The following is a 25,908-nucleotide window of genomic DNA, read 5'->3' as shown; positions in this document are numbered from 1 at the left end:
CCTTAAAGGGACGTATCTGTGGACACGGTCGTGTGAGGAAGGCTAAGCTTTGATGTAGGTGGTGTAGTCAAAGCTTTAGATGAAGTTGTGTCTGTGGATACATGCGTTAYTCATCCACATGGCTGGCAGGATCTTTACCCAGTGTTAGTGTTTTTATTGACCAGGCTCAAGGACCCTGTGCTATGTCACTTCGAGTTGCATTAACATTGGAAGTGCCACTCTCCTTTAATGTATTCTGTCCTCGTGAATTCTCTGCCCCACAGAAATTGGTGGCAAAATTCCCATTTGCTTTGGAGGAGTTGAAATTTCACCCTCTGTCTTGAAACATTTGCTCCAACCTTTATTGTCAGAGTAAGAAATTCCTGGTACAGCGAGGAATGGAGCATTTCACCACTATGACACTTTCTTTTTAAGATTGCACTGATGTTTCCTGTAACGTTTTAAATTCAAAATCAAGTTCAGTTTTGAAATACTTTGCCAAAGAGACATTCTAAATTTTGCCCTTATTCAAAGCAATTTACCATGATGTGACATTTATACAATCACAGATATGAAGGCATTTGAGCTAATATTTAGGTTTCTCTTGTCAGTGTGGCGCATTTATATATTTTTTTTTCTTGCTTATGAAATGCACTGTCCCAAATATGGAATAACCAAATACATCTACAATAAAGTTTTTTTCCTTATGCCATATTTGAGTAGGGACAACTAGTTTTTCTTTAAATATGCCTATGTATATGTGTGTATACATCTATATCTGTGTGTGTCTGTCTGTCTATCTCTGTAGTGGTGTCTGCTACTATTTTTATTGTAACTTTTCTTCAGGGCGATTGTAATGTAAAACCTGCTAACAGGATTTTGTTTCTCATCTACAACGTGCCAAAGTGTCTTTGTCACGGCTCTTACAGCTGAATCAAAAATGGCAGTAAAAGAATGATTTAGAAAGGAAAGTAGCTAGTTTTTATCTAAAACAATTGTTGATAATGTGGTGACCTTTCTAACAGTATGGAAGTGTGATATCTTATTATTTATTTGCAGTCTCCTCAGATGTTGAGGTTGCTAATGGGATCCTACCCTTCTTTTACCAATTTCTGTATTTTTTTTTTCCCACCAGTGCTTATGTATGTGTCATCAGGAATCTGAAGCATAAGCAGTTCAGTTTATGCAAAAGAAAATGAAGTCTTATCTTCTAGAAGCTATCAGCAAAACAGGTGAGGAATTATAAGACTGCAGGGTAGTAATGAGCAATTCCCAGGGAGCACCTGGCAAGAGACTTACAGAGAAAGTAAGTTGTCAGGAAGTTGTAAGCAGAGTGCTGCCATGATTAGAGGTTGTCTGGAAGGTGCTAAATAAGGTTTAAAAATAAATTATCAATTTTCTTTACAGCAAAAGATAATCTTGAGGGTTTTTGAGGTCCAAAAATGTAGAATAAATTTGGTAACACTACTGAGAAAGCAAGAAGGTAAGGAGGAGGCAGTAGGGAAAATCAAGGGCAGAAGGAGCTGTTGAAGCAGTCTGAGGTTAAACTTCATGCAGTCTGTGGCCATATTATGAATTTAAGATGCCTTGTTGAAGGGACAACAGTGTAATAATGGATGGGCTCAAAGATTTCCTTCTCTTGGAAGATGTCACGGGTTGAGCAGTTGGCATCGTGCAGTGGCAAACGTACGGGCAGCTTGCTGAGGGTGAAGAGCAGCCTCTCAGATCGCATGGCCTGCAGCCAGTATGTTGTTAAGGTGACAGTATTAATTGGACAGGTACCTAATTATTTATCAAAAGGAACAAAACACCAGTGTACGGGTTCCTTAAAAGAAAAGCCTTGTGGTTGTTTAGTTTTTTTTTGAATGCAATTCTGTCATTTTAAGCAGCAGTCTTTTTCGATTATGCCACCAGGTAATGTGGCAAGTTTGAGCCCAGAGGTGATACTGAAATCTCATTCACCTGCTCTCATTCCAGATTTCTTCCTGCCCTGCTGTGTAAAATGTGGTTTTATTGTGCCATTAAATGTTTGCTGCCTAGCCTCACAGAGGCAAGTAAAGTAGTAGTCCTTGGGCATTTTCGGTTAAAGACTCTTGCAAATGATTCTGTGCAGGTGGATGACGGAGTGGCTTTTTTTTTTTTTTTTTTTTTTTTTATTTTTTTTGGTGGTTTTTTTTTTTTTTTTTTTTTTTTTTTTTTTTTTTGTTTTTTTTTTTTTTTTTTTTTTTTTTTTTTTTTAATATTTAGTGTTGGATGTGAGCCTATTATCATAAGTGGATAAATGGAAGCTTGCAGCTGTCCTTACTGAAGTATTTTGGTGATAAATTAAAAAATGTATATTCTGAAAGTTTTCTAATTTGCAACTTTCTTCTGAGAGTTTTTTCAGTGAGATGTTGATAAAGGGAAATCATATTTTGAACTTCATAGCTGAGAATCTGTTTTCTTCTGTAAGTAGCAGCCTACATATATTTGATGTTATAAAAACACTTTAATTCATATAGTGTCTTTTTATGATTAACGTCTGTATTTCTCAGTAGTCATGGGGGAATGTCTGAGATGAACATCTGTGATTTGAACTGATATCATCATTACAAAAGCTCACTGTAAATATCTTCTGTGCGCACACTCCAATGTGCGCCACAAAAATGTAACTGACGACCAAAGTTTGCAATTTTCAGAGAGAGAAGCAGTTTCCCAAAACGTGAACTTGGTGAGATTCAGATTTGGGCCTGGGGTACTGTGACTTGTGTTGTGAAGAAATCGTTCTTGTTCATGTTACATGCATCTCTTAAAGAGAGGCAACCCTCAGAAAATGTCATCCTGAAAACGGAAGAGTATGCTAGGTTTCATGCTTGTAAACCTGGCCAGTGTTCTCTGCATAACTGACTTTGCTGGGTCTGAAGCTGTTGCGAGTGCTGTAGAGCACTCAGCTTGCTGCCCGAAGCAGAAGTCTCCTCACCTTGTTCTGCAGGAGGCAACTGAAGTGCTGGGTAGGCTTTTGCAGTAGTTAGTCTGGTGGCCTATTCGTGCATGCTCCTGGAAAATCTATAGATATTCTGACTTCTGTTTATATTTGGGGATCCAAGAAGAGGGGAAAAAGGAATGAAACTCAAACTATGTTAGGTTTCTGGTTGAAGTTAAGATACGCCTTGCAAATCCATGGCTAATACTGTGGTAGCAGTTAACTTACTGGAATGAGCAACCCAGCATGGATTTGTTGAATTACAGCCCCCGATCCTGAGACCGTCCTGAAGACGCTTCAGTCGGTATTACCAGCTGCCTCTAGCAAACTCCTTGTCGTGGCGCTGCTGCCTTGGCAGTCGGCCACTCCTGCTGCTCGCACTGCTCTTGGGCTTCGAGGCTCTGCCTTTGGCCGCGATGCCCCCAGCCCACCCTTGGGCCAGCGCATGGCAGCACACTCCCCTTCTGAGCCGTTGGCTGGGCTCCCAGGATTGCCATGACTCTTCACAAAGTCCAGGTTGAAGTCTAGGCTTGTGGAAGTTTAGGAAAGTGAAACAGGTTTGTTTTTTTTTTTTTTTTCCAGTTGGTGCTCTATATTTTTGCACAACAAAATCCCAGAAGAACAAACAAGGAAAAACTCCTATTCCTTCTTCTAGGATTGCTTTTAACCCATCTAAATACAAAATTGTTCCTTGTTTCCTGAAGAATTGTTTTTCTGATGAAGACCAGCAATTCTGTTACCTCAACTGAGGTAACTTTTTTTTTTTTCTTTTAAAAAAGCAAAACAAAACTGTATTTCAGAGAAATAAATAGTCCCCCTTTTTTGGCTTCTTTTTTCCTGCACTCTTTTATGGGAAGCTGAAGGTGATGTGGTCCATGTATGTTTGAGTTGCTCCTCACCACCGGACGGGGCGCATCGTCTTGAGGAAGAGATAGCGTCCTCTTTGAAAGGAGTGCTTGGAACATGTTATGATTGAGGATACGTGGCATATGGCAGAACTTGATAACCTTAGTTAAATTTAACAACTACTCAGAAATATAATATCAAATGCAGGGATGTGATGCCACCTAAAACCACACAGGAACTGGTGTACAAAGTAACTCTTCACTGTCTAATGCGCATGTTTCTGGTTTCCTGCTGTGTCTTTTACTGAGTCACAGAACAGTTGAGGTTGGAAGGGCCCTCTGGAGATCATCTGGTCCAACTCCTGCTCAAGGAGGGTCACCTAGGGTTGGTTGCCCAGGAACATGCCCAGGTAGGGTTTGAGCATCTCTAAGGATGGAGACACCACAGGCTCTCTGGGCGACCTGCTCCAGTGTTCATCTACCTTCACAGTGAAAGTTTCTTTTTCTAGTTTGAGAAAGCTGTAAGTGTAAATATTGATAGCAAAGTATAATATACAATGTTGGCCCTCAGAGCCTTCTCTTAAAAAGTAAAATGTGCTAACAGATGAGTGGGTTAAAGTATACCCCAAATTAGGCCCTGTAGTAAATTTAGAGAAATACGAAGTAACTTAGCGAGTGAGGTGCTGAGCTGGTCTGTCTCTTCGGTGTCTGGCTGTTTTTCAGGAAGTACGACTGTGTGCATTACACTGTCGGTAGTGCAGTAGCTCTTGCTGCCAGCTTGCAGTTTGCAGTGTCTCTAATGGTAAAAACATTGATAATATATACCTTAAATTTCAGAGTCCTTGAGATTAATTTGAAATTATTGCTAAGAGTTGCAGTCCAGACCCTCTAGCCAAGTGGCCTAATACCTCTGCTGTAACTTCAGTTAAATTAACTATAGAGCAATTTTTCTTTTTTTCCTTTTTTTTTATTCCCCTCTCCTTCTACAGGGTGGAATACAGGAGAGATGGCAGTAGGAGTCCTAACTTCAACTCTTACTGACCTTTTCTGTGGTGTTGCGTGGCCTCTATGCCTGTTTGTTTCTGCATTTAGTCTTTTGTGTCCCAATATCTTTTTCTGTTGTTTTTGAAGTGGGAATGTTATTTTACTGTATGTGTAGCACTGAGATGCCTTGGTCACAGCTAAACGGTCAGGGGCTTTTGTGCTGTAAGTAGTGATTGGTCCATGTTATAAAAAAACAAACAGAACAAAACCACAACAACAAAAAAATCTCTTCAAAGCAAGCAAACCAGAAAGGGGGGGAGTGAGTGAGTGAGTGAGTGAGTGTGTGTGTGTGTTTCTGTCCTGAAGGCAATTTTGTGAATAAATTTCTATTCAACTTCAGGGAGTGAGTGTTAAGGAAGAAATGCCTAGATACAGCTTTCTACAAGTTCCACTTTTTTTTCCTGTGTCTGAATTGTCCAGCAAACTACTATTTTGATCTTTTAACGTATGTATTTGGTCTCAGATCTTTTATGAAGCTATCACCAGAGGCAAACTGCTCTCTTTTTKTTTAAAAAAAAAAAAAAAAAAGCTTTTTCTTTTTTTTGTTACTTCATTGCTTGTCTCTTTCCCCAAACCTTACTGTTGTCTCCTACACTTGTGCTTTGTGTTTTTTGCATTCTTTATCAGATTCTTTTCACAGCTCACTCTTCCTGTTTGTATCCATTTTAATAGCAATATACTATTGCTGATTTCCCATCTTTATTGGGCCTTTTGATTTATCTAGCACTYCTTGCCTTCAAATAGGTTCACTTACAAGCGCTGGCTGCTGTACGGTGCTGTTCACTGCTGTCGGAAGTGCACGGTCATGCTTAGAAACTGCACGGTGCTTTGCTGTCTAACTGTGATGGTTAATCAGTCCTTGAACTTCAGGGATGGTAAACCTTTTAAAAGTGGAATTGTGCCTCATAGAGCTATTACTGGGTGAGAAAATAAATTATTATAACATTTTCTGCTAGGAGGTTCTTTACCCTTCTGATTTTTTTTCTTCAGCTTGCCAGACTCTTTGTATTACCATTTATCCCTTTGTTTTAAATTTTTCAAACTTTGATTCACTGAAAGTTTTCATAGTTTGGAAGAGAACAAGGTTAGGAGCTCTGAAACAGCTGCTACAGTACCATCCACTAAGAAAGACTGTGCTTTGGATAATGATCCCAAGAAAAATTGGGAATATTGTTTTTTCGTTAAATACTAGTAAATAAAATTCTAAGGTAGTGATCTTGCATGAACAATTAACTCCTACAAACAAAACCCCAAACGGATCCTACATCCAGCTTTTTCAAAGTTAAACAAAGACTCGGCGGCCTCGCTGCATGAACCTGCAGACGCTGGGAAAGTCGCTCTGCTAACGCAGTTGGATTTACATCAGGGATAAATGTTCCCTTCAACACCCAAGCGCAGGAGTCCACACGCTCGTGTGGAACAGCTRCGTGTGCTCGTAACTTCAAAATCCGAAGGAGGCAAAGGAGCGGATCGTATCCAAACAAAAATGCCTGTTCTGCCTCTGTGGCCCGTGAGGCCTGGCGCGGAGGACCTGGAGAAGGCTTGCGGGGAGCAGCCWGCCGCTGGGGCCCCGCAGCGCGTCCCTGCCCGGCACCTCGCCGGAGGCGCGAGCCGCCTCGGGCCGGCGTTTGCCGGCGCGTCGCTCGTGCGGGCGTGCTTCGCCGGGGGCTCTGCGCCGCTCTGCCTGGTTGCAGCGCTCTGGTCRTCTCACAGCAGTAGTAACCGCGGACACGGCCGCGGTGCCTCAAAGAAACCGTCACTGTCAAAACCGCATCGTTGCAAAGCCCAGCGGTTTAGGAGACTGGCAGCGAGCGGGCCCGGCCGCGGTGGCGGGAGCCCGATAGCGTTCCATCCGCGCGGACCTGCTCGGAGAAACCACGCTGAGGGGCTCCGAGTGAGCCCGGCTTCAGCCGCTGTTGGATGGCGAGGGGCTGCGGACTCTGCTGCTTGTGAGTTGCAGCAGTGGCCGCCGAATACCCAGCGAGATCCGGGGCAGGAGGCGGCTTCACGCGGCATCCGTCGCCGGGAGCGGCGCGGAGGAGGCCTGGAGCCGGGTGCGGGTCTCGGAGCGCGCGCGGCGGGAAGAGCGCTGTTGGGCGGCGCCTGCCGCGCCTGCCTTGGAGCTCACAGGACAGGAGCTTAAAAGACAACAAAAACMGATTTGCTTTTTATCTGCCAAAATACTATAATAGTTGATGGAGGAGGGAAAAAAAAAATCAAGTTAACTGTGCTTTGGCAGGGCTGTGCAGAGCCTGTGTCTGCATCTGTATCTTTCTGTTTATGGGGAATTTAAACTTTTACTAGTCTCACCAAGGGTACGCAGGTTATGCATATTGCCACCTGCAGCTTTTATTTATACCCTTCTGCACATGTACTCTGAATATTATGAGTAATTTCCCTGTTGTATGGAGTAACTTAGTCATTTGGGGCTCTCTTTTTATCTGTAGCGATCTGTCATTTGCACCAGCCTGGTGGGCAGGGCGACTGCCCCCGGTCTGCTCTCGTCAGAGGTTGTGTGGCTTGCAAACGCTTGCAAAATTACTTAGACTTGATTGAAATCGCTATTTCAGACTGTATGGATTGGTTTAACAGGAGTCTTCTGTGCTGTTACTTACATAACAAAAAGATAAACACTTTTTAATGTGCATGAATGACAGAGCAAGAGTTTTATCAGGTGTTGGGGAACCATTCTGCGCTGGAACACTGCTGTTTCACCTGCCTGTAGAGAAAAGGATAGTTCTCCTATGAGTTTTCACTGCAGATGGAATTTATGCTTGGCTGAAAGTCTTGTACTAYGGGTTGTAAACGTTATATAGAAGTTATCTTGAAGAAGTTTATGACAAACAGAGCAGAAACATAAGTGGTTATTGGATATTCATTACATGGCTGTAGATCCCTTTTAAAGAGAATTTTAAGTGTCATGTAACTAGAGTTTTTGAAACACTAATCTTTGGATAAGGTAACAGGAGTTCTTTAATAAAAAAAAATTACATTAGAAATACTTAGCATTACATGTTTCATAGTGCTTGCGGTGTTTAATGGAAGGAGAAAAGTAGAAAAGCAAGGAACTGAGGATTATATTTTTGGGTGGAGTTCAAGCTTTATGGAAAAGGAAGATTGGATTTTTATGGATTATTTTCCGTAGGGACRATGATAGTGTCCCACGGGTTGCTCTGCTTGCCCTGACAAATCAGGTGGGGGCTGGGCAAGATGAGCCCGCTTCTCTATGCGCTGTGAAGATCTTGCTCAACTTCTCACACCTAACCCACCCATCGTAAGTGGTGTTCTTGTATCTCTACCCTTTCCTTTATTTGCTTTAGTTGCTGCCCGGATGTTACTACTGTTCTTCATCCTTCTGCCCACTCTTTTCTGTAATTCCTTCCAGCACGTCTGTTCTCCCCCAGCTGCTGTACAGCTTCCTGCATGGGGTTTCTGCGAGTAGCCTCAAAACCGCTTTTGCTGCTGTATTCATAACAACCCCAGCGCAGCGACAGTGCTGATAAGTTCCTGTTTTCTGAGTTTTGCACAGTGGCCACAAAACTGCAGGGATCTGAAACAGGAGGGCACGTGCTGTTCCGGTCCCCTGCTGCYCAGGGAAACTTGGGCCGTCAGCAGCAGACGCCTGTGAGCATCGGGGTACCAGGCAAGTTACCCTTGCGGGCTGCTGGCAAGCTGCCTTGCACAGCCTTGCTGCCGCCTTCCCGAAGCGCAGAGTTTTCTGAAGGAAATTTCTTAAATGTTGTTGGCAAACAGAATGAATTTTCGAAACCACTGTATCTTGCATAATAAAATAACTACCTATATTTTTAAAGGTAATAAAAATAACTGTCCGCCATCTATGTCTCAATCACCTTCTATTAAAAAAAAAAAATCACAGATAGTCTGGACAGTATATAAGATTGACAGTTTTTAAAAATAGAATCATTACCATTGGAAAATGCTGTTTTGTGGAAGTAACACACTTTGTATGTGTGGAAAATCTGTCTATATTAGATTTTTTAAATAGTTGGAAGCCAGAAGAGAGATTGCTTCATGGTCTCCATTTCAGATTTTAATTATTTTATTTTATTGGTCAAAATATAATGTGAATATACTATAGATAACAACTATATATGGGCAATGGGTCTATTAGATCAAAAAAATCAAAGTAGGTTTTTTTATGTCATTAAAATGAAAAATTTCTTAAAAGTTTTTCTAGAATCTTTGTATAGACTTAAATTTAAGATTTTCAACTTTTGGTCCATATTCAGAATTAAAGTTAATTTCCAAGCATTAGACTTGCTTTGAGGTCAAAGATCCATATCTTGTCAAGCTTTGCAAGCAGCAGTTGTGCAGATACATACTTACCTTCACCCCAACAGTACTGTCTGGAGTTTTGTTTTATTACTTTGTTGTGTGGAAAGGTGTAAGACAATGTCTGTGCTCTTACCCAATGGAAGGAATTTCATCAGGAAATGTCTCTGCTGCAAATAAGTTCAGGTTTTCTTTACTGCAATCAATACAGTTATTCATGGATTTCTGCTCCCAGTTCACTTGTGGCTATATTTAACATATGTCACTGTGCTCAGCTACATCGTTTTAAGAACGCCTTTTATTGTTGTACAGATGTGTGTTGCAATGAGATTGGTGTTGTATACAGCYACTGAATGCTAGATAAATCTGTCTGCTACTCCTGTAAACAGAGGTGGGACTGCTGTGTGGCCTGAGCTTTTGCTGATGGTTGATATCTGTTTTGAATTCCTGCAGTGACTGAAGCCAGCTCAGCAGATCATCTGTGGTGTGTTCAGCAGCCCTACGGCTTTGCATAAATAATTGCTCACATGACCTGAAGAGTTTGTTTAGTGCTGAAAATAATTTTCCTCAGTTGATGATGAGGCCTACAGCATTATATATCTGCTTGTTGTGATGACGTGTCTTATTTACAAAACAGATCCCCCCCAGTCCCCTGCCTCCAGGAATTTTGAGTCTTCTGAAATGAATTGATTGTTCAGTTTAAGAGCTGATTTCTTTTAAAGGTCAATGGAGTATATATCTACTATTTTTTATTGACAAGGATGGACCAACATTATATATGGAAAACAATTTGTATGTATTATCTCTGTCTCTTTCTCTACCTTCTCTTTTGCCTCCTGATGACTTCTGTTGCAAAATGACATTAGGCAGGAAAGTCGTGAGATTTAATAAGTCTGCTCATAAGCCAAGCTTTGGGATTTTGGGGTGGAAGTGTGTTCTGACAACTTAGTTTTCAGTAACTTCACTGAAAACTAAAGATCTTTGGCACCGTCCAGAGGGCATCTAGCATTTCTAATTATGTCCTAGTTGAGTATTTGTTAACACCTGTGATTAGGAAAAAGCATCTATGACACTTTGGTATATGAATTCCCCCCCCCCTTTTTTTTGAGTACAGTTGGCTCCTTTTGAAAATATCAGTGGTGTGTGCTTCAGTACTAACATTGAGAGTTACCAGTTGCTCATCCCCTGGTGTCATGGTGGGATAGTGTTTTGCATGTGTTTTTCTCCCCCATTAATCTTCCGGCAAAGAAGTTTTATTACTCTACCTTGTGCAAAATGGTGTTTGGACTAAAAAACTGCATTGCATATTTCCTCAGAAAAAATGCTGAAAGGCATGTGATCTGAAATCAACAGCTGATTYGCCTGATTTTGGTTTTGGATAACTGCCTGTAGGTGTTGTAGCATCATGTACCACGAGCTTCCTCTGATAAGGCCGTAGGTATGAAAATGAGGCAGCCGCAGCTCTGCAGTGCTCTGTTGGCATGCACTTAGCAATATCATTAAAAGCTGCAAGCGTGTTTGTGGTTTTTCAAACGCACATTTCATAGTTACTTCTGGAATAAAGATAGATGACAGGAAGATGATGCTGATGAGGCTTTTGTCATGCTGCAGTGATGCAGCTTAGCTTGTGTCCACAATACTCCTTTACAGGATGGTAGTTTTACTAAGGGGTCGGGAGTGTAGGCTTACTGAAGGGCAACCTTGATTTTTTAAAAAAACAGAAACTAACAATTTTCACCCGACTATGAGTAGCAGTGAGGTGAACTTCTTATTGTTAACTTCTACTCTTCTACAGATGCAGTGTGGTAGGCCAAGGTGGAGCTGTGGTTATATTCGCTTCAGGTGTCACTCCTTTAAGGCACAGGCATATCACACGATTTTAAAGATGATGATAAACGCAGACCTCTGAGGTAATTATTAGAAGGGTAATTTTTATCACTTCCATTGGTCCGTTGCAGACTACAGAATGCAGCTCAAGAAGTAAATGGGGTTGCAACCTTTTCGGAAATGCAGTCATACCTGTTTTGAGGTGAGCCTTTGAACTCTGATGGAAAGAGACCCCTCAGGTGAAGGAGTGACCTCCTCCCTGTCCCGTGAGGTTTTGCCGAGGCTGGCTTGCTGTAGGAATTTGAAGCATCTCCATTTTTCTCTCACAAGTTGCTCTAGACTGGAGTAAGTTAGAGTAAGCTGTTCCATATTAATATGGGAAATCTGGCAAAATAATAGATCATGATTTGATTTTTTTCTTTTAAAAGAATGTGCAGTTCTGCCAAAATAATAACAGTAGTAGCAAATACTTCGGAGATTGTGAGAGCAAATAACCTTTTCTTTGCTTTATTGCATTAAAAACTTATAGTAAATGCTATGTTGACACTTTTGTCTGACCGCAGTGCAAGCGTAATGCCTTGCCAAATGGACATGAGTGTGTTGCCACACCTGATGAGGAAACTGATGTAAAAAGATATATCTGAGGACTCCTAAAGAATCAGTGACAGAAGCAAAGTAAGAGTGGAGACCCCTTGACCGCCTGAATCTGCTCCCGTTTTTCTGCATCTGTGCTTCTGTGACACATTTCCACCCATGCCATGCACAGGTGGCATTGTCTTCAGCTGCTGCTGGAGGACTTGGCAATTTGGAAAAACTACTCTGGTTATTCACCGAAAGAATGAAAAATCTGTTCGAGCCAGTGGCTGTTTGTTAAAATTACAGTGCAAGGGGATGGCTAAATGTTATAATGATACTGTGCGTGTGTGTCTTTCATCTTGACCAAAACCAAGCAGTCTTTCTTCTTCTGTCATGCCTTATTTCCTAGCCTTGTTCCAATCAGTCAAGCAAATGAGGCAGCCCTAGTTCATTACCTRAGCTCTAAAGCAGGCAAGCCTGTTGGATACAGCTGGAAAGGGGGAAAAATGTATTAACAAGCAGGCTAACTCTGGAAGTGAAAACATAACTTTAATGGCTAAAGTGATAGTTATTACAGTAAGTATCTCCTTTTACACAAATTACAGCTGGCCATGGTTTGCACAGTGGGCATCAGTTTAGCTCTGTGGACAGTGCTCTCTTACCTCCCAGACATAAGAGGGTACATCAGGAAGAAATAYTTCTTATGTATACATTGCAGAGAGCCAAAACAGCTCTTTGCCTGCTATGAACTCTGGGTAGATTGCTTGAAGTTATTAACAAAATTAATTATCCTTTTTTGACACTTACTTATATGTAGACAGGCAATAGTTATCATTCTGTGGGTTGTGTGGTCAAAATTCTTCTTAGCCACAATTTTTAGCTGCAATATATAAAAGTTTAAGAAACAACTGTATGACCTTGAGCTGAATTCATGGCAAAGATTGCTGGGATGTATCAGCTTATCTGTGACAAGGGGAACAGCCAGATTCAAGCTGTTGGGTTTTGTCCGGACAGTATGAATAAGAACATGTAGTGTTACTTGACAGACTACATGAATAATCATCTTATCCCCGTGATTTTTTGTACAAAGCAGGCTAAAAAGCTTTTACTTTATGCATTAAATTGTAGAAAGGCTTTGCCTGTTTTTAGATGGAGACTCTTTTACCAGTTCTTCTAGAAAACTGCTGGTAGCAGGCCTCAAAGTTCAGCTCTTTCTGATATGATAGCATATTCACGTTTAACATTTTTTTTAAAAAAGATAGTATACTGTGTAGTGTGCCTAATACCATTTTTTTCCCTTTTTTTGCTTATTACAGGAGATCCTGAAACTTGCATTAAATATTTACGTTTATAAATTTTGAACTTGGCTTGGTATCTAGGCAAGCTGTTTTTGGATATAAGYTTATTATTTATTGGCAATTGAGAAGATTATTTATGTAAATGATTAGCAAATTGAGTAAGCTAAACCAACAAAAGTTTATCAAGTATATTCGCAAATATCCATTATATCAATGAAATTATAGCAGTTTGAGGTCAGCTCAGAAACATTTAAATACAGCTAGGTGCAAAATTTTAGGTTTGGTGTATTGTAAATATGCATCTATTTCATATCATGAACTTGAATGAATCTGGATGTTTGTGCTGGTGCATCCATTAGCACTTGGAAAACACCTTCTAGCAGATGAAGTGTCCAGCGATTGCACCGGAGTAGCCGTGGCCTTCTGAAAAATTGAAAATCAGATACCTAGGTGGTTCTATGAAACATAGCCAAAAGATAAGTTTTGACAGCTGTTTTGTAAGAAATATGAGCAAAGTGATGTGTATAGAAAGACAACGTGCCAGGCCTTTGACCTGTGTGTCTCATATAGCTCTGTCTCAGCGTCGTTTTGAGCAGCCGAAGGCTGGATCTCTGTATAAAACAGTTACTTTCCAGAGTCGGTCCCAATGGTCTCTGCAGAACTGGTGTTACTGCACGAGTTTCAGTGAAGTAGCTTTTTCATCCAAGAAAAAGAAGAGCTAGCCCCTGTAACTTTCATAACTGCTTTATTTAAAGGCTTGTAATCATTATTCGTTTAATTTGGCCAGATTTTTTTTTTTTTTTTAATTTAAATAATCTGCAAGTGTTAACATGACAGGCTGAGCTCTCCCAGGTGACTGCGGTTTCACAAGAAGCCCTCTCTGTCTGTACGGTGCCTCCCAGAGAAGCTGCCCGAGCGTGGTCTGCAGCGGTTGGCAGGCGTGCTAAATGGGTTTCTTTCACCGAAGTGTAAAACTTGGCTGTAAGGTAGGTTTGCAGAGACACACTGCCTTGCTGTTACACAAAGAAAATTGTTGCTCCTCAGGGAAATAACAAAGTTAGAGCTCCGGTGCCAAATGTTACAGGATGCCGGCACAGTGAATGTTGGCTTTCTGAGGGGTCTCCGGCTGCCGGTACAAGGCCCGATTGTGTGGGAGGAAAGCGTTCGCTTTGCTTTCAGACTAGTGCAGGAATGAGTAGAATTGCCATTAATGTCTATTTGTTGCCAGATTCCACACACCCCCCTCGCCCCCCCCGGAGACACATCATCATCTAACGTGCTCTGCTCTGTTGTTAAACTGGAAGGAATCAGTTTGTATTAGATTGCAGTAAAGTAATACAGTAACTCAGTGAAAGTCTGACTTGTGTGGTGTTATTTTTATCCCTGAATGTATATGTGAAAGGAAAGAGCACGTTGATTTCTCTTATGACCCATGCAAAAAGAAAGTGGCTTTTGGAGAAGCTAAAGCTAGAAACAAGTATACKTTTTTGACTCCTGAGTAGCTGATTAGTTCACATTTTATTTCATGTAGATGATTGTGTTTAAAAATTGCAGGTTTTTAAAATCAGAAATAAGGCCTAAGTCTTTATCTGCCCTAGACAGTGTTTTTTGTAACACAGAACAATGCTATTCTGGTGAATTCAGAGAAAGGTATTCAAAGCARTTGTAATGCAAGATGGCAAATAAAACCGAACAACAAAACTCCCACCAAAACCAAAACAAAAAAAAATCAGTCCGTCAGTTTTGAGGGCATTAGTTAGAGAAGCATCACAGCGTATCTCCAGGCAGAAAGGGTGGAAACATCTCAAATGCTCCGTAACTACAGTATAATGCTCTGAATTGGAGATTCCCATACCCATGGGTATGGATGGGGCGAAGGACTGGAAGTTCCTTACAGCAGAGAGGCATTTTGGGCAGCAYGTGAAGAGGGGTGTGTGCGCGTGTAGGAAGAATAATACTTTTGTAGAGCCTTTGCTCCCCACTCTTGTTAAAGCACGTTTCAGTGAAGTACTTATCCATTACATATTTCAAAACTTGCTTTATAGTCTTTTTCCCATCATTAGTAATGTTATCTCATCCTGTCCAGTTACGTGTAGATCTGTGCTGTAATTTGCAGGTAAAACTTTCCAACTTTTATTATCAGCTCAGCGAGAACCTATGATCAAATTAATCTCAGGTGTTACTTGCTGGAATTGTGCCTAGGATTAATGGGGATCATTAATTTTGCAGGTTTTACAACTGTGGTGTCTCAGTTTTAGAAGAAACATAGAAATTGGAGGATAGTGGTGCTTTCTGTTGTCTAGCAGCAGCTGAGAGAACTGTAGGCATTAAAGCTGATATGAAACAGAACAATTTTATTATATTAGTAGAATTACACCTGCTCATAGCATGTTTGACCTGAATACTTTACAATAAGAGTTACAAACTACAGTGCAGATTTTAGAGACTGTAGTGTCCAGCACTGTGCTTCAAAGATTTGTGTTGTGTTTAATGACTCAGTCTGAATCTTCTGAAGATCGTATTTTACACTAGYGGATGTGGCATGTGGACATCCTGACCTGTGAAGTGCAAGGGCTGTACTTCCCTGCCATTTTGACAGAGGATTTCCCAGGATCACACAGGACTCTCATGACATTATACTTTTTTTCTCTTCTCTAAGTTACAGTGGCTTCTGCATCTGTGTCTGAAGCCCATCCCCACCAGCAAATCTATCTCTGCATCTAGCACCATTTCCAGAAAAAGCTGGCTGTGTTTTCTATGAACCAGGCTGTCTTGGCCTCTTTCTCCTGAGGTCTGTCTGCAGGTTTCAGCTCTTAATTACAGTACTCGGAGTCATCTCATTTTAGTGATGTAACTCCTCCTTTTTAGAATTTTATATATTATTCTCCCTAAGCTAGCAATCAAAACCTCAGASTCTCATTTCCTTGCTTCCTTCTTCAGAAATGAGTCGTCTTTTTAGCTGAACTTGAGGATAAGGCCCTTGAGTAGCTATTTAAAGTCACTGGTTGCCACATAGTAAGGAAGATCATGGGGTTTCTTAACCTCCAGTCCATTAAAACAGCTCTAAAGGCCTGTGCATTAATTACACTTCTGCTGAGCTTAGTACAATGGCACTTTTGCTAATGGACAAAGCCTCGACTTCAGCTCTCCTGAGCTCCGTTTCAGTTGCCTGGGACAGGTTTTCTCCTTGTCATTAAGGAATGAATGAGTTCAGTGTGTGGTTTTTTGTTGCCTTCAGAGACATCTGTTTAGAAGAGCCAATGACTTCAGTGTTGATGATACTTTCTTAAAAAAAAAAAAGAAGAAAAAACTGTGCATGTGATGACAGATACGGTGACCTGCTCTTTTGTGCCCAAATCAGACACGCAGCCAGTGCAGCCGTTCAGCCTCTGGGCTGGGCGGGCATCCTGTGGAGCACTGCTAAGGGACACAAGATAGCTCATGCAAAAGTACCATTAGGGTTTATTTTCACTAATGTTTTCAGCTTTTCTAACAAAGCAGTAAAAAATATTTTGAAATAAACAATAAAAGTGTTGTTAAAGATCTGTATTAGTAGTCTTTTTTTTTTTTTTTTTTAAAAAAAGTAATCCTCTTGAACTTGAACTCTGACTTGATTTACAGTTTTTGCTTTGGAAATCTTAAGAGTAGTTCAATTTGTGTATCTGGAAAGCCGAATTTGTGTATCTGGAAAAAATTATTGCCTAGATGTGATACAGCTGGTTGAAAAACTGTATTACTTTTCAAATACAGGGATCTTGTCATTTATAGCTTGTGAGGAGTTTGACGTTCATTGCCTTTACCTGAAGGAATGGCTACTCATCAAAAGTTCGACAGAATGAACCTCAAGCTGAGGTGCCTTTACTCTTAGATGAACTGAATTTCCTGTCTGCAACTTGGCAGTCAGCTGTCAATTACAGAATATTTAGGATGAGAAATACCTTCCCCTGTTTTTTTTTTTTTTTTTTTTTTTTTTTTTTTTTGAGAACTGCTATTTGGATGGCATTGGCGTTGGCATTAGCAGTGTAATGTTTAGAAAACTACCTGTCTCTGACACAGCAGCAGTAAACATTTATGCTTTAGGTCAGCAATAGTGTCTTTAAGAAAAGTGCAGTGGCATATCTAACAATTTTGCATTTTTACTAGGCCTAATGATCATTCTGCATCGATTTTCAAACTTATTGTTTATTTCAACAAATAGGAAACTTTTCCTTATGTTTGGACAAAACATTTTGTGTCCAAAAAAATGTATTTGCTGTTCTTCCCCCTTGGTTTGGCTGCTAGGAAGATATCAGCCATGCATTCAGATCCCTCACAAGAAACTTCACTTGTATTTTTGAAGCAATTCCTGGAGCCTCACTGCAGCAGAAAACACTTTATTCAGTGGGCCTCCCACAACAGTTGTGTGCAATTACTCAGCAATGAAAACGGAGCATTTGATAGCTAAGAAAAAAATCATTCTGTTTGCACGTGCGTGTGTGTGTATGTAGGTGTGTATGTGTAGCTCCCTGAAGAGGACTGTGCAAATCCAAAGCCTCKCCACTTCCATAAATTTTGGAAAACATTTCTTTTTAAGAAACCTTTTCCATAAGAAATGGGAATCATAATTTACATGATCCTTTTAATCCTTACTTTCTCTTAGCTCCTAGCCTCTCAAAAATAAAACTATACCCTTATTGAAACTGTAATTCAGAGCTGAAACAGGAGAAATGCTAGGCACTGCATGAAGTCCATTAGGAAATCTGCACTCTCAGTTTTTCTTTTCGCCTGTGCTATCAAGCATCTGTAGTTAGTAGTGACATTAAAAGACTAATCTGTTTATTTGAAAATACAGTTCATCAAAGTGTCAGAAAGAAGGGCATGAATTGGCCCCTTTTGCATGTTAAAAATATTGATGAGACTAGAGTTTACAGAATACCAGTCTGCAATCCTGACCTTTGCTGTGTCTGGATGAACTGGTCACATCTATCCRCAACCAGTGGAACCAGCTAGTTCAAGCCTGTGTTTTTCGGTGCTGCGAAGACAGAGTTGGGATGTTGGGAGACGTTTGTGAAGTCCATACGAGTCCCTGTTGCTGTCCTGCAGTGGTTTTTGCTTCCGTTGCGGTACTTCCCGGTCCCGGAGAGCAACGCCGATCTGCTGGCAGAAGGTGTACAGGGACCACGTTTGTGGCCCAGCGGCAAGCCGAGCGCCAGAAGCGTGAGGGCTGTTTGATTTAGTGTTTGGTGATACCGTCTCGGCAGGTTCCTTGCTGGCGAAGGAGTTCCTCTCTGAAGCAATGGCGTGCGGTCCGCGTCCCCTCCGGCGTGCTGTTATGAGTGCCATGCGTTTGCTTCCATAAATTAAGAGGAAGTTGTAGTTTCACAAGGAWCTACTTGCTATTTATTCTGTGAGAAAGAAGATGGAATATGGCTTTTTCTTTCTTTCCTTCTTCACTGGGTCAGCGATTATRTTTTAAAAAGGATATGCCTGCAGTGATTAGATGAATTAGTTGAAAGGTTTCTCAAACTACTAAAGCAGTAAATTCACATGATTAGTGGTGAAGTGGTAACAGCAAACTGGCCTCATCTCTGAATGAAACACTCGTGCTGTGTTGAGAGGGAGGGTGAAGAGTCAAATTCTTGAGTGTAGGTTTAACTCTACAAGAAAACCCTTTGGCATCCAGTGTATTTCTAAAGGCATATATCTACGCAAGAAGATTTTCAAAATATTTGTAGTGCAAGAAACGCTGGGGACAGCGGTGGAGTATGGCCGTTTGCTTCGGAGGTAGTTSAGGGAAGTGTTGGCCTGCGTGCGCGCGGATGAGCCCTTCCCGGCTCGGTGTCCTGCTGCCGCGACGCCCAGCCCGGGAGAGCGCTGTGACCGTGGCTTCTCGTGGGAGGTGCTCTGCTTTTGCTGTGGTTGTATCACCCCGCCGGAACGGGACCCTGAAGAGCAGCGGGATCTAAGAGGGAAAGCTGGCTGGGTCTGAACGTTTCTGCCGCGGCGTCGGCTTGCTCTCTCTGGCCTGGTGTGTTGTTACGCGACCTGCGCCTTAAAGCAGGTACGATGCAGTTCGATCGCTGAAGTGTCAGGCCAAGGGATGAGCCCTTSGGGCTGAAGGAGACACCCTTCCCTGTATCAGGCGGGACTGCTAGCCTTCTGGCACGTCTTCTGCTCTCCGCATATCTTGAGCGTTGTAGTTCTGATTTACTTGATTTACTGCTATATTTATTTAGATGCACTATTACAGGGTTCACAGAGAGCCTTTGTTAGTCCATARACTTAGCTGCCCGTCTCCCCCAGACGAGCTGCTTAGCAGGAATCCTTTCAGMCCTGGCCTGGATCCTGGGTGTAGCGGACTTGTTTATGTGGATGTTCGGGCTGCATTTAAATACGCTAAGACTATAGACAGATTTCAAATGATGATTTAACTGTTCACAAATGAGTGTTTTCTGCAGCATCCTAAAGAGATGAACTAATCCCAAAAGGCTTTTCAATACAACTTTAGCAGATGATTTTTTGACATTGTTGTATATCCTGGTTTAAGGCAATGAACAATTAGCTATTTAAGTTTTTTTTTTTTTTTTTTTTTTAAAAAAGCTCTGAGAACTAGATGCCAGCTGAAAAGCTGTCAGTAAATTTGGAACAGCTTTGCATGTCAAGTTGATTATAGCAGTGAATAAGAGGAATTACCAGGAGAATGAACCATGCAGCGTGCAGTTTTTAACTTCAGTTTCCCCACGGTGTCTACTGTCTCATTCTCCAGGTTCCTAGGGTGCTCATGATATTATCAAGCTGTCAAATTCCCTTTCACAAAATCCTTTACTGTGGGCAGCTCATTCCTGCTATTTGCTCCACTTCCTCCCTGTGCAGTCACTGGAAACTTTACGTTCAGGGGTTCCCCCCTCCAGAACCGAGTGCCATTAATAGCATCCTTTGTCTGATTTCCTGCAATCTGGAAAGCCGCTTACTCCACAGCTTTAGTCCCACACTAATGCTGGGAATGAGCCTGGGCTGCTGAGGACGGCAGGTTCGCCCCGTAGGTACACATCTAGCATGCTGACGCCCGGATGTCTGGCAGCAGAGGATGTTTAGTGTTCTTTGGGGTGGATCAGACGGTCATCATCTCTGTGCAAAGATAGTAACAAAGTAGTTGCTTGTTCTATGAACTTCCATGAAATTAACAGTTTTCAGGCTGAGGAGGGTGGCCTTAATGGAATGCAATAAAGAGGAACCATTCTAACAAAAACATAAAATTGCTTTTGAATTGAATGAAAATTGTATGTGGCTGTGCATGAAGGGGTGCTGTGGAAATGCAAGCTGGTCAGGGTCTTAAAAACCTGTTTCATTTAAGCAAACGGAAGTGGATTAATGATCTTTGAAATATTTGACTTGAAAGTAAAATCGTGAATCCATATTAAAGTTAGGAATTTAGTTGCACTGAATTTCCTGCTACCTATGGGTATGAAGGAAGGAGTGACTCCAGTGAGGGACTGGAAATCGCGTGTGCTGAGTGGGAGTCTTTATATTGAAGTTCTTACTTGGGCAGTCGTCGCTGAGATGTGAAGCCCAGTGTGAAATGGAGCTGCTGTAGGGCTGTCTCACATGTAAATGATGATTGCTATTTTAGCTCTGCATACCTGTCTTGATTTCTTAAAATGGTAAACTTCAGGTTTCTCCTRTCGTCACTACTGGAGCGTGCAAAGCAGTGCTGGAAGCCTGTTTGAGGAGCGAGGCAGGCGCTCCCGTCCGAGGCAGCTGGGCCCTTCCTGCCAGGGAGGCTTGTTGGAGATCCGTTACAGATGGTCCAAGAGCAGCGGGCACAGAAGAAAGGCAAAACCTGGGAATAAAGTGTTGGGATGGGAGGTGCCTCCTTGACTGATTCTGCATTCAGGCAGCGAGCAGCAATGAAGTCATTTTGCACTGGGTATTACTGAAACCCCTTTTTCTTTTGTGTGTGCCAGTCTCTTGCCATGCCATTGAAATGCGTGATGGGGAACAGGACTTGCGCCAGAATGATGCRAAATTAGTGGGATTGGCCACTAATTTACCATGTGTCCTACTTTAGTGTAACCATATTGGCTTCTTTTGGTCTGGTCTTTTCCATGTGGATATGTTTCATGTTTGTCAAAAATAAATGATCTTTTTTGGCTGAAGTAGTTTTCACCCTGATACAGTGTTGAATACCCTAAGGGTGTACACTACCATAGCAGTACCAAGGCAGAAACAAACTCCTAGTATGTATTCCTAAAGCCTTGGCTGTTTTTGAGGGGCTTATTGGCATCGCATGAATGGGCTAGTAACTAAATGAAGGATTGCTGAAGCTAATCTCTGTGAGAATCCTCTTTAATGAGCTAATGAGGTGTTCTTAAGGGTCCCTCCATACACAAATTCTAATAAGAGTTTTTTCCAACTTATCAAGTGGTAAAGCTCAGATATGCATCGCGGCTGATAACGTGGATGATGAATAGCTTCTGCTGTTGAGGAAAAATACATTTTAGTTCTGAGGTTAAAACTGCGCAGGGGACCAAAAAATGCTGTCCTACCTGCATTTTCTTTACCTTTTCATTCAGTATATTGATTAATGTACTCAAAGTGGAAATGCAGTGCTGAACCCTCAGTCCTTCCAAAGGCTGAAAATCCGTAGCTGTGCTGATAGGATATATGGTGGATATGTTTGTTCTGTGAATTTCCTAAATTATTTGTTTTGCAAGAAACTTTGCAACAAGGCAAAAGGCTCAGAAGGTGCAAAGCGCACAATTACTTTTTTTTTTTATCAGTGAAAAGGGTGAAAAAACTGTTGATTTGTTAACATTAGTTATCTATTTGGTCCTTTAAAGATCAGTGTTACCAAATCTTGTGTTGTAAACTTTCCTAGGAAGATGCAATTTATTTTTTTTCTCCCTTTCTCTTAAAGCTTGAATTTAATAAGTTTTGGCTGAGGAAAAATCTGGTCTTAAATTGATTTGTGAGGGATGATATTCCCTAAAAATACAGYTCCTAAAAATAAAATTCTTCTAAGCTAAATCAGAAAAATATGGAAAACAAGTCCTAGTGGAATTAGGGTGTCATGCACTGTGCTATTTGTCTCATCTTGAATGGTTTTTTACAGCTACGTGTGAATGAGAGGTTGCAACCTTGCTCCTTATGCAGACTTCTATGTATCTGACATTGCAAAGTGAATTTCTGCAATGCATCTCACTTACCAAGAAATAGCTACGTTTATTTACGTGATGGCTGGTAAGCAGACGGAGAAGGAGGGGTTTTAACTGTACATGAGTGTGTGTGTGTGCACACGCCTGTGCGTGTGATGGGGGGATCAGGAGCGGCGGTGGCAGGAAGGTGTCCGTTCCGCCTGTCCACGGAGCGGGCAGAGCTGCAGTGCCGGGCCTTTCCCGTTCACCTGAAGGCAAGCTTGCGGCTGTCAGACGCAATCTGTCTTTAGTGCAATCTGCGGGTTTCATTACTGTGCTGTTTACTCCCTGTTCCAGGTCATTAATGGATTTGTTCGATAAGACCTCCCCTCAGCTCAGCACAACGCCATTTATCATTATCATTTGTTTACAGACCTGCAGCCAATTCTTGATTCTGGTACTGTGCACTGGTCTTTTCCAAGTCTTTTTGGATTAATTTTTCAATTAGGGTTTTGTGAGATACAGTATCGGATGCTTTCCTGAAATCCAGAAAATGTGACCTCCGCTGTGTTCCTTTTGTCCGATCTCTCTGTAACTATATCAAAGAACAAATAAAGCAATTAAATTTGTCTGGCGGGCTTTATACTTTKTAAAGCTATAAAAGCTGCTGCTCCTCGTTCTGTTACCCTCAAGAGTCTTAGCTGGATTTTTTTTTTTTTAATAATAAAGCTGTCTTCCCCTTGTCCCCCCCCTTTTCCCTCTTAGAATACCTAGGGCCATATTCTCTGCTGTTTGTGGTTGTCTGTGCATTATGTGTATATATATATATATATATATATGATACCATATATTTTTATATATTATAAATATTTTATATTTGTATGTGTATGAGATAGCAGAATGGAAATACTCGCTGGAATGGTCCAAGCTCTGGAAGTGGAAGATGTAGTGGAAATCTCCCTTTTTTTTAATTTAATTTTATTATTATTTTTTTAAGTCGGGGCTGTGCAGACTCGCACCGCGTAGGGAGCTGGGCTGCCGCCGTACCAGCCTCTCCGGGCGCGCCCGGCTGTCCTGCCCGGGAGCGGCGGCGGCGGCGGGCAGCTCCTCCGCCAGCCAGCCGCCTGGCGCGGTCTCTCGCTCGACTTGGAAGCTTCTTGCGGCTGAAGTCTCTCCTCCTGGGCTGTTCGTTCAAGTTTTCCTTCAGCGGTTCCCCTGYTTGCCGGGTGTGATTTTGTTCCGCTGGCGCGTTTGCCCGGAAGCTTTGCGGAGGGTGGCAGCCCCGGCGGGCAGCGCGCCCCGGGGCTGGCGCGCGGCGTGGCGGAGCTTTCGCCTTTAAACGCCACGCTCGTGTGCCGAGCCRGACTGCCGTCCCCCCGCCCACGCTGTGCCTTCTCCCTGCCGCTTTTTATAGTGCTTGGTTTCTCTATAAATATAGACTCTTCGTCTAACTCCATTAAAGTTGTAAAAATGTTGCTGAAGGGCATGTATCTTTTTCTTTTTTTTTTTCGTCTTTCTGCCTCCAGAGGTATTAATAATTTACATCCACAACTGCGAGTACATCCATATGCTGCCAGGGTGGCCTCGCCAGCGGTGACAGCGTATGCTGGAGAAGGGGAAGCGAAACCGTGCCGCTCTTGGTGCAGAGGGCTGGACAGGGCGAGCCCCGGCTCCTTCAGCATCGTCAGCAAACACTGCAGTATCCATCAGATTAGTGCACATGCGTATATATAATTTTTWAAAAAAATTATTTTTAAATTTTTTTAGCATATCTGCCTTTTATGGTGGAAGCTGTTGGCTGCCTGAAGCGATGCAAGGCTCTGCAGTTTGTTAGGACAGCTGCACAACATAGCAAAGCTGCTGCCTGTGCCAGCGCTCAATAAATTATTAAAGAGCACAGAACAATTGACCCTTGCCCTGCGTTGGAAAGATACCTCATTCTTAAGCACAGATTGGAAAAGGTGATGTCGGAGCAGCTGTGCCGTATTACGTGTCAGTGCTGAAAGATAAACCTGCGCTGAGTTAATAAAGTGAGACGTTAACTGTCTCTGCCCGTACCTGGGAGACAGCAGGTCTGACCCAGGTAGCTAACAAATTCAGAACGTCAAAACAGGACTTGGGCAGCATGTCCTGCGAGGCCAGATGTATTTTATAGATACTGAGACAGCTCCCTAAAGCCCCCTGCGCCCCGCTGCGGCTGACCCCGGCTGAGTTTGGGAATCTCAGCTGAGCGGCAGCAGCAGTGCGCGCTCAGCTGCTATCCCGCGCTGAAGGCACGCATCCTGCAGGCGTCATTTGTAACTAGCGTTTAGGATTTGCAGGCTCTGTCCGTGTTCAGTAAGCTATCGTGGATTTATTTGGGGAGGGATTGGGGAGGGATGCCTTAATGAGGCATTTGAGGGGTCTGAGCTATTTCTGCACGCTGGCTCTTACTGCAGACTAAAGAATAGTAACTGCAGCCACGACTCAAGGGTCAAGCTGCAGTTCAGGTTTTGCAAGTGACTTCAGTTTTCTGTAAAACTCCAGCAGGTGAGAAGAGTCTTGTCTCAGCTGCAAGGCAGGAAACCAGTAGGTCTTAAACTCAGCTTAGCTGCCCTTTGACTTCTGGATGAACGTGCGGTTTAAGACTTGGCAAAATACACAGATGCTCTGCTGTGTTGGGTGCTGGGCTGGCTCCCAGGCAGCTTTTTGGCTTATAGGAGCTTTACTGATCCACTGTGCTAGCCAAGAATTAGTCTCTTTTTTCCCCTGTAACCAGTAGCTATTAAAGAGACTTTGGTTGTTTCTGGAGGTGAGATATTGCCAGCTCTATCCAAAGTCATCCGGTACGTCTCTCTTTCGACCAGCACGTTATGCTCTACCAGTTGACGGACATGTGCACCTCACCGAGTGTGGAAGGAGGAATCTGCACCAAGCTGTATAAAGCTACTTGGGGCTAAGCAGCTGTCAACTGATGCCTCCTCCTTTGCATTTCAAGTCCTGCTGACTTGTTCCAAGAAAATGTGAAAGTACTGCGCTTTCTACAGCTGAGCTGCAGCTGAATAAAAATGACCTGACTGACGGCTTAGGCCCCTTTGCATTTCTGATACCGCTGTCACAGACTTGGTATCTAGCTTATTAGGGCTTCCTAATGCCCTCTCTCATGTGGAAGAGCCGCCACCCTATGCGGGGGGATGGCAAGCCTTGGCCGCGCTGAAGCGTGAGTTGATGAAATTACTTGCTGTTGCACTATTTTTACTCTCTTATCATGGGTTACTTTCACCCCTCGATAATCTAAACTCTCCCCCCACTTYGCCCACCAAATACACTCTGAAATTGAGGGAAGGAAGAGGGCCGTAAACATTTTGAAGATTTTAATAATATATTGTATTTACTCTTAAATCAAATAATTTGATCTTTTGTCTTGAAATTGTTTGTCACAGATGATGTCTCCATATTTCTACCTTTATGTGCTGCTTTCCCCTTTTAGTAAGTATCTTTCCGTGGTTTTGTTTCTTCCCGCCTATGCTCCAGCCTTACCTGCTCAGGGTGGTTCTTGTCCAAAGGTAGATTGCAGGTGACTTCAGTGCATTTGTATTTTCATTTTTGTTTTCTGCATACTAATTTTCTCCTTGAAACTCCCATGTATGCTACAGCTAAGTACAACAAGAATAACTCAYGGCTTGTAGAGCAAAAATCTGCATTTTGCGCCTGTGTTGCGTACCTTGCAGGTGTTGACCACGGGAGTGCTTCTGCGGYGCTGACGGCGAAATCACGGGTGCTTGACCTTGAATTGCGGTGGGTGTGCTGGTTCAAGCTGACCTCCCGTCCTGGCAGTTTCTCAGTAAGCTAAATGAGGAAGTGATCTTCATTTAAAAGAATTTTTCTCCAGTGGTGTATTTTTAGTTGGCATCACTTCTCCAGCCGGTTCGCCGTGTAGCCGCGCAGGCGCGTCATCGCCGCGGCGGAGGGCCGGCCGGGGCCGCCCTCGC

General features: G+C 42.5%; 1 long non-coding RNA gene across 1 annotated transcript; it reads right to left on the bottom strand.

Moving 5' to 3' along the window:
• Positions 1 to 19,386: 19,386 nt before the first annotated feature.
• Positions 19,387 to 25,720, bottom strand: LOC146601682 (uncharacterized). The gene is made up of 3 exons (XR_014895549.1): positions 25,457 to 25,720; positions 22,373 to 22,532; positions 19,387 to 20,643 (listed from the first exon to the last, which is right to left on the bottom strand). It is a non-coding gene; the product is annotated as an uncharacterized LOC146601682 (long non-coding RNA).
• Between the last annotated feature and the right edge of the window lie 188 nt (positions 25,721 to 25,908).

The sequence above is a fragment of the Rhea americana genome, unplaced genomic scaffold, assembly GCF_003343005.1.
Source record: "Rhea americana isolate MKP2758 unplaced genomic scaffold, rheAme1 scaffold_10, whole genome shotgun sequence".
NCBI classification, from domain to species: domain Eukaryota; kingdom Metazoa; phylum Chordata; class Aves; order Rheiformes; family Rheidae; genus Rhea; species Rhea americana.
This window is presented reverse-complemented; position numbering and strand designations above follow the sequence as displayed.